This window comes from Penaeus chinensis, chromosome 10 (genome assembly GCF_019202785.1).
Source record: "Penaeus chinensis breed Huanghai No. 1 chromosome 10, ASM1920278v2, whole genome shotgun sequence".
NCBI lineage: Eukaryota > Metazoa > Arthropoda > Malacostraca > Decapoda > Penaeidae > Penaeus > Penaeus chinensis.
Genome location: NC_061828.1, coordinates 27,244,371 through 27,254,370, shown reverse-complemented (window position 1 = coordinate 27,254,370; position 10,000 = coordinate 27,244,371).

The window sequence follows — 10,000 nt, the reverse complement described above, 5'->3', positions numbered from 1 at the left end:
CCATGGCAGGTCGGCGGGGAAGAAGTGGTATGCGGGGTGATGCTTGCCAGGTGACTCTTGCATTTAGTCTCAACGTCATGGGACTTCTGCCCATGGGTGGTGAACGAGCCAGTTGCCGAAGGGGATTATCGAAGACTTTGTGGGGATTTCGAGCTTGCGAGCGTCCAGAGTATGGAGAGGTGGTGGTTCTGCGTGCCAATGGGGCCAGTGGTTGTTAGGGTTGATAGGAGTCGTTCAGGTTAGTGAGGAGGTCTAAAGTGCTATTTCCATGGGTGGGGAAGTCTAGTATTTGGCGGAGTTTAATTCATTCTGGACTTCAGAAGTGTTGACATCATTAAAATCTTTACATATGATTAATTTTGAGCTGGGGTATTTAACTTTCAGAAAATCGGAAGTGTAGGTGAGATAGTGGAGTTTTGGTGGACGCTGTGAGTGGATGATACAAAACGCAGTAATGACGCTGCGTGACGGGGGGGGGGGGGGGGAGCTCCAGATCATGTGGAACATCAACTTGGACTGGTACTCGTCGTAAAGATTGGTGTGCGATCAAACCTACGCCACCACCGCGCTTGCTTATGCGAAGAATATGGAAAATTTGATAATTGCTGATGTTCACGGTATCAGGGTCGACTTGCCAGGCTTCGGTGATTGCAGCAATGCCTGGCCGATGGGCGGTGATCACGGCAGCTAGTTCGTCAAGTTTGTGGCCGAGCGAGGTAAGGTTCGACATTAAAATGGTCGGGAAACTATTGTGCCTCTAGTGGCACTACGAAATGACAGAGCGGCTTGAGTAATGAGGAGATTCTGTGATTTTGCAACATGGGGATTTTTCGATGCACGTCCTTCCTTGGTTTCACATGGTTATTGGTGAGATAACTGTTCTAGAAGGAAAAATACATTGGTGGCACTTGTTCACGGGAGCACTGCTGTCAATCACTAGTAGTTTACCGACGTGTTTCTCGTGTTTCATGAATTCCTTAGAGTTTGCTGAGATTTCTGACGATTTCTTTTGTATTATTACTGTGATGTTAGTAAACAGCGTGAAGAAATATAATCGAAAAAGGAATCTAACAAGCTAGCTTTGGCAGACCCCGAACCAGGAGCGCCGACCTTAACGTCCGCACACACACACACACACACACACACACACACACACACACACACACACACACACACACACACACACACACACACATAGACATACATACATACAAATATAAACATAGACATAGACGAGGCGGGGGACCAATGTGCCCTAAACACACAATTCCACGTCAGCCAATGAAACAGAATCCACTTGTTGACTTTGACTGGCCATCCCTTGCATATTTACGCTTTAGGAATAAGCCGCTGAACTCGAAATAGGTCAATGGAGTTAAACCTGAATAAACAACACGAATTTACTTTTTTTTTTTTTTAAATAGTTCGTTATGCTGTTTATTGAAGTATGCAGTGATTAGATAATCCTTTAAGACAGTAAGTCTATGGATATGTTTCTGTGTGTGGATGAGTATCTGTCTATCTGTCTCTGTCTCTGTCTCTGTCTCTGTCTCTGTCTCAGTCTCTGTCTCTGTCTCTGTCGCTCTCTCTCTCTCTCTCACTCTCTCACTCTCTCACTCTCTCACTCTCTCACTCTCTCACTCTCACTCTCCCACTCTCTCACTCTATCTCTCTCTCTCTCTCTGTCTCTCTCTCTCTCTTCCCCTCTCTCTCTCTCTCTCTCTCTTCTCTCTCTCTCTCTCTTCTCTCTCTCTCTCTCTCCTCTCTCTCTCTCTCTCTCTCTCTCTCTCTCTCTCTCTCTCTCTCTCTCTCTCTCTCTCTCTCTCTCTCTGTCTCTCTCTCTCTCTTCCCCCTCTCTCTCTCTCTCTCTCTCTCTTCTCTCTCTCTCTCTCTCTTCTCTCTCTCTCTCTCTCTCTCTCTCTCTCTCTCTCTCTCTCTCTCTCTCTCTCTCTCTCTCTCTCTCTCTCTCTCTCCCACCCTCTCTCTCTCTCCCTCCCTCTCTCTCTCTCTCCCTCTCTCTCTCTCTCCCTCTCTCTCTCTCTCCCTCTCTCTCTCTCTCCCTCTCTCTCTCTCTCCCTCCCTCCCTCTCTCCCTCCCTCCCTCTCTCTCACTTTCTCTCCTTCCTTCCCTCCCTCTCTCTTTATCAATCTATTTATCTTTATCTATCATATACATATATATACATATACACATATACTGCAATACATACATACCGGCCTACATAAACTCCCGCACAATATAGTAAACACATGTATGCGTGTATGCGTGTATGCATGAATTGTCTTTGATATCTGCATGAAATTACCCTTGACAACAATCATATGACTAAGATTTATGGCCTTAATAATTCCTCAAGAATAATCATTCCAGCGTGATTTACAATCTTGTATTTTTGTATTCTGAAACGTAGTAATATAACACAGGGACTCTAGATTTATGGAGTTTGATTAGAGGTTTTCCACTAATAAGCTCCCAAATGTTGTTTTTTTATGAAAAACAAACAACAAACAACCAACCTTCCCCCCAAAAAGGAGTGAATAGAAAGAGTAAATCAATAGAAAGATAAATAAATAAAGGCAATAACCAAATTAATAAACAAAAATATACGAATAAACAAATAAATGATAAACAAATGATAATAAAACAACACAATCCTTAGCAAGCCCAAACACTAAACAAGAAAGCAACTTGACCAATATTCCTTCGGAGGCGCTAGCGATGGAGTCAAGACAATCCAGTTCTTGGGGATATCGACAGGAAAGGCATTGTAGGAGGGAGATAAATCATTCCCATAATGCAAGATGTGCAGTGCGCGATGTTGCATATCCAGAATTACGTACCGAAGCGAAATGACACAGACATATATACGCACACGCATACACACACATACAAGCGTGCGCTGTGTAGGCACCAGATGCAATATAATTGAATTCGGAAAATGTGCTTGATAAATTCGAAGCATCACTTCGGATAAAATTAAGTACAAGACGAAAATACATGGAAACCATAAATTTGATTGTAATTTTACTTAGCATTTGGTTTGTAATTAAACTGCTCTTTGTTAAAGCACTCTATTTCTCTATTGTCTTGATCATTGTAGTTAATCACGCAGGTGTCTTTTTAGGCCAATAAAGAGATACCTTTTAGCTTTAAGAGAATGTTAGCTTTACGAAACATTTTTTTTAAAAACTAACTGTTCTATATTTGTAATACACGGACTGGATATACTTGCGATGCCTGCTCTCCACAGATCTTTCGAATAATAAAGTCACTCCTTACACTAATCACTAAACCCAGGCTGGTAATATGCTTCCGAGACGATTTTTGGATCTGATGTTAATGGCGTGATTTTAAAAGATTCGCGGCGCGTTGTCTAAAGCGCTGCAAATGATAATAGAGTCTGCGGTCATCTTCAGAATCTGCTCCGTATATTATTTGTCTCATATGCATTATTTAGCTGTAAAACATTTCATAAAAAGCACCAACCTTCTGTCGTTAAGATGTTAAGTTTGGCATTAGTCATAATTGCAAATGCGCTGAGGCGGGATAATGCACAGTAAATATCCCTTGTTACCACCTCAGTAACATATACGCTAATGTTAGGAGATGTTTTATTTCGTACCATTAACCGGCAGTTGCTGGTAATATCGCTTTTAACAGCATCTGGATCCGCTGCTGGTGATGCAGTCCATGCACATTAAGCAAGAATTCCCGTGCATTATATAACCATTACCCATTAGCATTCCTACGTTGCTGTGAATTTCGTTTCCTTAGTAAATATATTTTTTAGAATTTCTCTTCAGACGACATCGGATGAATAATCACAAATAGGAGTTCAGAAAGGAGAGCCTGATTTGCTTGCAGCCTGCATGTGACGTAATAAGTGACAAGTTATCGTCGGCAATCTTCAAGAATTTCGTTGTGTGTACATATCTCTGAGTTCTTGAATGCGTGTATTTATATGTTTATTTATTTATTCTTTATCAATTTACGTATTTGTATTTAGTTTAGTTTATTTAGATACAGTTTGCACCATGACTTTCACGATCTTAGTTAAAATAATAATTTTGCATTATAGATTATGAATGAACGTACATTCAGTGAGGATATTGTATGCTTTTTGTCACCCTTCCTTTTCGAGAGTGCAAATATTTCTGTTTGTATTTCACCCAAGCCTGAAATACCGTTTGTAAAATGGAAATACACAATTCCGGAATGAGGTTTTGTTGGCGTTTCATTTGGACTCTGTGGAAGCCGCGGCTGGTGAGGACCGCAAGGTTTATCTCGGAGGCCCAGTCATCTCTCTCTCTTCTGCTTCTTTCTCTTCGTTTCTCTCTCTTTCCTCCTCTGCTTTTTTCTCTTCACTCCCCTATTCTCTCTCCCTCTCTCTCTCTCTCTCTCTCTCTCTCTCTCTCTCTCTCTCTCTCTCTCTCTCTCTCTCTCTCTCTCTCTCTCTCTCTCTCTCTCTCTCTCTCTCTCTCTCTCTCTCTCTCTCTCTCTCTCTCTCTCTCTCTCTCTCTCTCTCTCTCTCTCTCTCTCTCTCTCTTCTCTCTCTCTCTCTCTCTCTCTCTCTCTCTCTCTCTCTCTCTCTCTCTCTCTCTCTCTTCTCTCTCTCTCTCTCTCTCTCTCTCTCTCTCTCTCTCCTCTCTCTCTCTCTCTCTCTCTCTCTCTCTCTCTCTCTCTCTCTCTCTCTCTCTCTCTTCCTCTCTCTCTCTCTCTCTCTCTCTCTCTCTCTCTCTCTCTCTCTCTCTCTCTCTCTCTCTCTCTCTCTCTCTCTCTCTCTCTCTCTCTCTCTCTCTCTCTCTCTCTCTCCCTCTCTCTCTCTCTCTCTCTCTCTCTCTCTCTCTCTCTCTCTCTCTCTCTCTCTCTCTCCTCTCTCTCTCTCTCTCTCTCTCTCTCTCTCTCTCTCTCTCTCTCTCTCTCTCTCTTCTCTCTCTCTCTCTCTCTCTCTCTCTCTCTCTCTCTCTCTCTCTCTCTCTCTCTCTCTCTCTCTCTCTCTCTCTCTCTCTCTCTCTCTCTCTCTCTCTCTCTCTCTCTCTCTCTCTCTCTCTCTCTCTCTCTCTCTCTCTCTCTCTCTCTCTCTCTCTCTCTCTCTCTCTCTCTCTCTCTCTCTCTCTCTCTCTCTCTCTCTCTCTCTCTCTCTCTCTCTCTCTCTCTCTCTCTCTCTCTCTCTCTCTCTCTCTCTCTCTCTCTCTCTCTCTCTCTCTCTCTCTCTCTCTCTCTCTCTCCCTCTCCTTTTCTTCTCTCTCCTCTCTCTCTCTCTCCCTCTCCTTTTCTTCTCTCTCCTCTCTCTCTCTCTCCCTCTCCTTTTCTTCTCTCTCCCTTTCTCTCTCTCTCTCTCTCTCTCTCTCTCTCTCTCTCTCTCTCTCTCTCTCTCTCTCTCTCTCTCCTCTCTCTCTCTCTCTCTCTCTCTCTCTCTCTCTCTCTTCCCCTCTCTCTCTCTCTCTCTCTCTCTCTCTCTCTCTCTCTCTCTCTCTCTCTCTCTCTCTCTCTCTCTCTCTCTCTCTCTCTCTCTCTCTCTCTCTCTCTTCTCTCTCTCTCTCTCTCTCTCTCTCTCTCTCTCTCTATTCCCTCTCTCTCTCTCTCTCTCTTCCCTTCTCTCTCTCTCTCTCTCTCTCTCTCTCCCTCTCTCCCTCTCTCTTACATTAACATGCATATGATTTTCGCAGAAGATATTAGAGACATTATGAATATTAGAGCCTAAGAGCTTTCTCGTGTCCCTTCCCTTGACTAGGAAATCTTGATTATGTATACTTTTAAACACACACACACACATACAAACAAATATGTATATTTATAATATACATTCACAACGAGTGCCTTGCGTGTCCGTCAGTCTTTCGGGTAAAAGGCCGTCGTGGGACCTCCTTGGCGGCGTTGCTGGCGGATCCGGACGCAAGGGCCCGAGACCAGAAAAACACCGGCATGACATATAGATACGACGGAGCCTCTCAGTTTTGGGGTTCTCGATGTCGTATGTTTTTTCTATGCATACATGCATACATATATATATATATATATATATATATATATATATATATATACATATATATATATATATATGTATATATTTGTATACATATATGTACATACACACACACACACACACACACACATATATATATATATATATATATATATATATATATATATACTATATATATATATATATATATATATATATATATATATATATATACGCATGTACATATATATATATATATATATATATATATATATATATATATGTGTGTGTGTGTGTGTGTGTGTGTGTGTGTGTGTGTGTGTGTGTGTGTGTGCATATATACATATATATATATATATATACATATACATACGTGTGTGTGTGTGTGTGTGTATGCATATATACATATATATACATATACATACGTGTGTGTGTGAGTGTGTTTCTACACACACACGCATATTTAAATGTATATATATATATATATATATATATATATATATATATATGTGTGTGTGTGTGTGTGCGTGTGTGCGTGTGTGTGTGTGTGTGTGTGTGTGTGTGTGTGTGTGTTGTGTGTGTGTGTGTGTGTGTGTGTGTGTGTGTGTGTGTGTGTGTGTGTGTGTGTGTGTGTGCCACAGTAGATAGAAACAGCGGTAAAAAAAATAAAATAAAATAACAGTAATATTATCAATCACTCCCCCACTAGAAAAGAATACGAAAATACCAAATCATTAGAAAATAACAAATATCATCCGCCCCCACAAATGTGCCAAATCGCACGTATTGCAGTTTTTCCTCAAGTAGATTCGCTAAGGAACCGCCAAACCGTCAGTATGTAAGTACAGTGCATCACAAAGTCAGGTAGGCATAAACATGATTACCATAAAGCGACAAATATAATCATCCACTCGACAGAATATCCACCAGATCAGATATGCATTAACAAAGCGTAATCCAAACGATGGCACCTCAAGCGAGTGCCAGACGCTGACCCCGCGTCGGCAGCGCACGCCGGTAGGTTTAGCAACCGCTAAGGAATGCGGCACCTCTCCGAAAACTGCCAGATACAAAATCACCTTTCTGATTTCCTCTAATCCAATTCTTACCCATTCTAACATCGTCCTAAATCCTCCTCTCCCACATCACCCGCCTCCTTCCCTGAACCCCTCAGCCTGCAGCAGAGGGGCTTATGCACATTGTAATGCATGAGCTCATTATAATGGAGTGCGTATGTGCGCTCAGGCAGACGCTATTCAAACGTTTGTGCACGAGTATGAATGTGTATACACGGAAGTGCGCAGGTGTATGCATGTTTGTGTGTACGTGCTCATGTGTGTGTGTGTGCAAGAGAAGCAATATATACGTCGATATGCATATCTGTGCGCGTGTGTGCATATATTCATATGAGTATATGTATATGAAAGTATATGTATATATGCATATAAATGTGTATGTGTGTAGTACTTAATGCATTTGCGGGTGAACAACTATGTCTGCACTAGGAGTACATACGCATAAATAAGGTCAGTGTATAAAATATAATCACACATATACGCACTTCTGTTACTCAAGCCCATGCTCACGGGAGTATACCCTATTGTAGTGAGCAGGCCCGCGCGTTGTGCTCGGGCCTGCTTGCTGGAGAGGCTAATCAGGGGTATCCGGCTAAACTGCTCCCCCTCCCACCAAGGTACACCTAAGTCAGTAGGTGGGAGGTAACTCGGATGTCTCCCTCTCAATCAAAAACCATGACTGCACAAACAGAGCAACGGCCCTCATGCCCCTTAGGCGATCAGGATCGCTCCGGAGCAGAGGGTGCCAAAAATCACAAGTTAAAAATAGGCCGCTCCACGTTTATGAACTTTTGCACATATAATATAAGGACAAAGAAAACTGAATACGACTTACTGGCATTACCTGAGGAACTCTTTCATTAAATGGGAAGTTGTAGGATTTTGTGAAGTTAGAAGACTAGGCGAAGAATAGAAGATACTAAATGATGGACACATGCTCTATTGGAGAGGTAAACCGCAGGTAGCAAGCAGGAATTAGGGTTCACAAACGTTTAGAAAAGAATATCGTGGAATTCTATAATATAAGCGAAAGAGTGTCTTCAATAACAATAAAACTAAATAATAGGTACAACTTAGAGACTGTTCAAGTCTATGCTGCAACCTGTAGCCACAGTGATGAAGAAATATAGAGCTTCTATAAAGACAGCGAGAGAGTAAAAACCCATTTCACAATAATTATGGGAAATTTTACTGCCAAAATAGGTAAAAGGAATGAAAGGGGACATATGCTAATCAATTTTGCCGAGGCTCGATCACTCATTATCATTAATACATTCTTTGAAAAAAGACTAGAGCAGAAGTGGACATGGAAGTCGCCATCTGACAACCAAAACGAAAGTGACTTCAAAGTTTCAAATAGGCGCGATATAGTAAAAAATGTGGAAGCTATTTATAAAGTAAATGTTGGCAGCGACCATAGAATGGTCAGAGGCCAAATTTAATTACACCTCAGAAGGGAAAGGAATAAACTCATACGAAAACAGCAGCCAAATTTAGCAAAGTTGAGGACCAGAGCGACAGATATTCACTTCTCAGCGCCGAAGATCTCAACATTGACCAAATCAATAAACAGTTAAATGACATAATAAAGGAAGCTGCACTTGAAGTAGGCGGTAAGAACGTCAAGAGCCAGCAAGTTCTCGGTAGAAACTAAAGAGCTTATGCAAAAATGTAAGGTCATGAAAGTATCGTCAAACAGGGACAAAATAGAATTAGCTGAATTAACAAAGACTATAAACAAAAAGCAGAGAGAAGATGTACGAAAATTCAATAGTCAAATAATAAATGAAACAGTGATCTCAAGTAGCAGCATGAAAACACCTGAAAGGAGACTTGGGATAGGGAGAAATCAATTGTATGCAATAAAGAAACCAGACGGAGAAGTGACATATAATAAGAATGAAATCATAAGAGTGGAAGACTTCTACATGGATCTATACAACGGAAAGGAACAGCCACGGATAGAAACGAACGCGGTAACTAGAGTAGTACCTAACATCACAACAGAAGAAATAAAGAGAGCGCTTAAAGGCATGAAGAGAGGGAAAACACCATGTGAAGACGGTATTAGTATAGACCTTATAATAGCAACAGTGAAACTAGCCAATCTTTTTATCAAATGCCTTTTCAACGGAAAGACTTAAAATGCCAGGAAAAATGCAACAATTATTTTGATACAGAGAAAAGGAGATCGGATCTTTAAAACTACCGAGCCATAAGTCTCCTTTTTTGTTACTTACAAACTGTTCACAGAAGTCATGACGGTAGTGAATTTCCCTGGCTTCAGGCGGGTAATCCCGCAGGCTTCCGGGCCGCCTGTTCCCCTGATGATTACGAATCTCTATAGAAAATTCTACGGACTCCTCCGCCCTGCAAGATGACGTAGTTTTCCGGTTTTCCTGTGTGTGTGTGTTTTTTTTTTTTTTTTTTTTTTAAGAATAAACCTGTCTCTTTATATCCTTTGACTTCCCTTTCTCATTTTATGTATTTTTAAGATAATTTAAAACTCACCATACACTATTTAACAGATTAAACTAAATGTATTATGAGTAAAACCACACCAAGCGCTTGAAGCCACCAGTATAAAAGGTCAAGCCAGTCCGGTCAGAGAGAGAGGCTTTTTATCTCAGACACAGTAGCATACTAAGAGGCTCCTCGCCATTATGTTTAAAAAGAAGACTTTAACCAGTGTAGTGATGATGGACCTCCTGGCAAAAGTTACTACAATTACAGGAGCTTATTATGCTTTACTGAAATTGCGGGATGCTATGCTTGCCTCCTACAAGACAAAGCTCCTGTTCACAATTATCACAGTGCCTAGATGGAAGCGTAGTCCTACGACATTTTTCCCCATCCTCATTAATCTCCTGACTTTACATCATCTGACTTTCATTTCTTCCCGTTCATGAAGTCTTTTTCCAAGATGATGAGACTGATTTCTGAAGTAGCGCCATGGCTT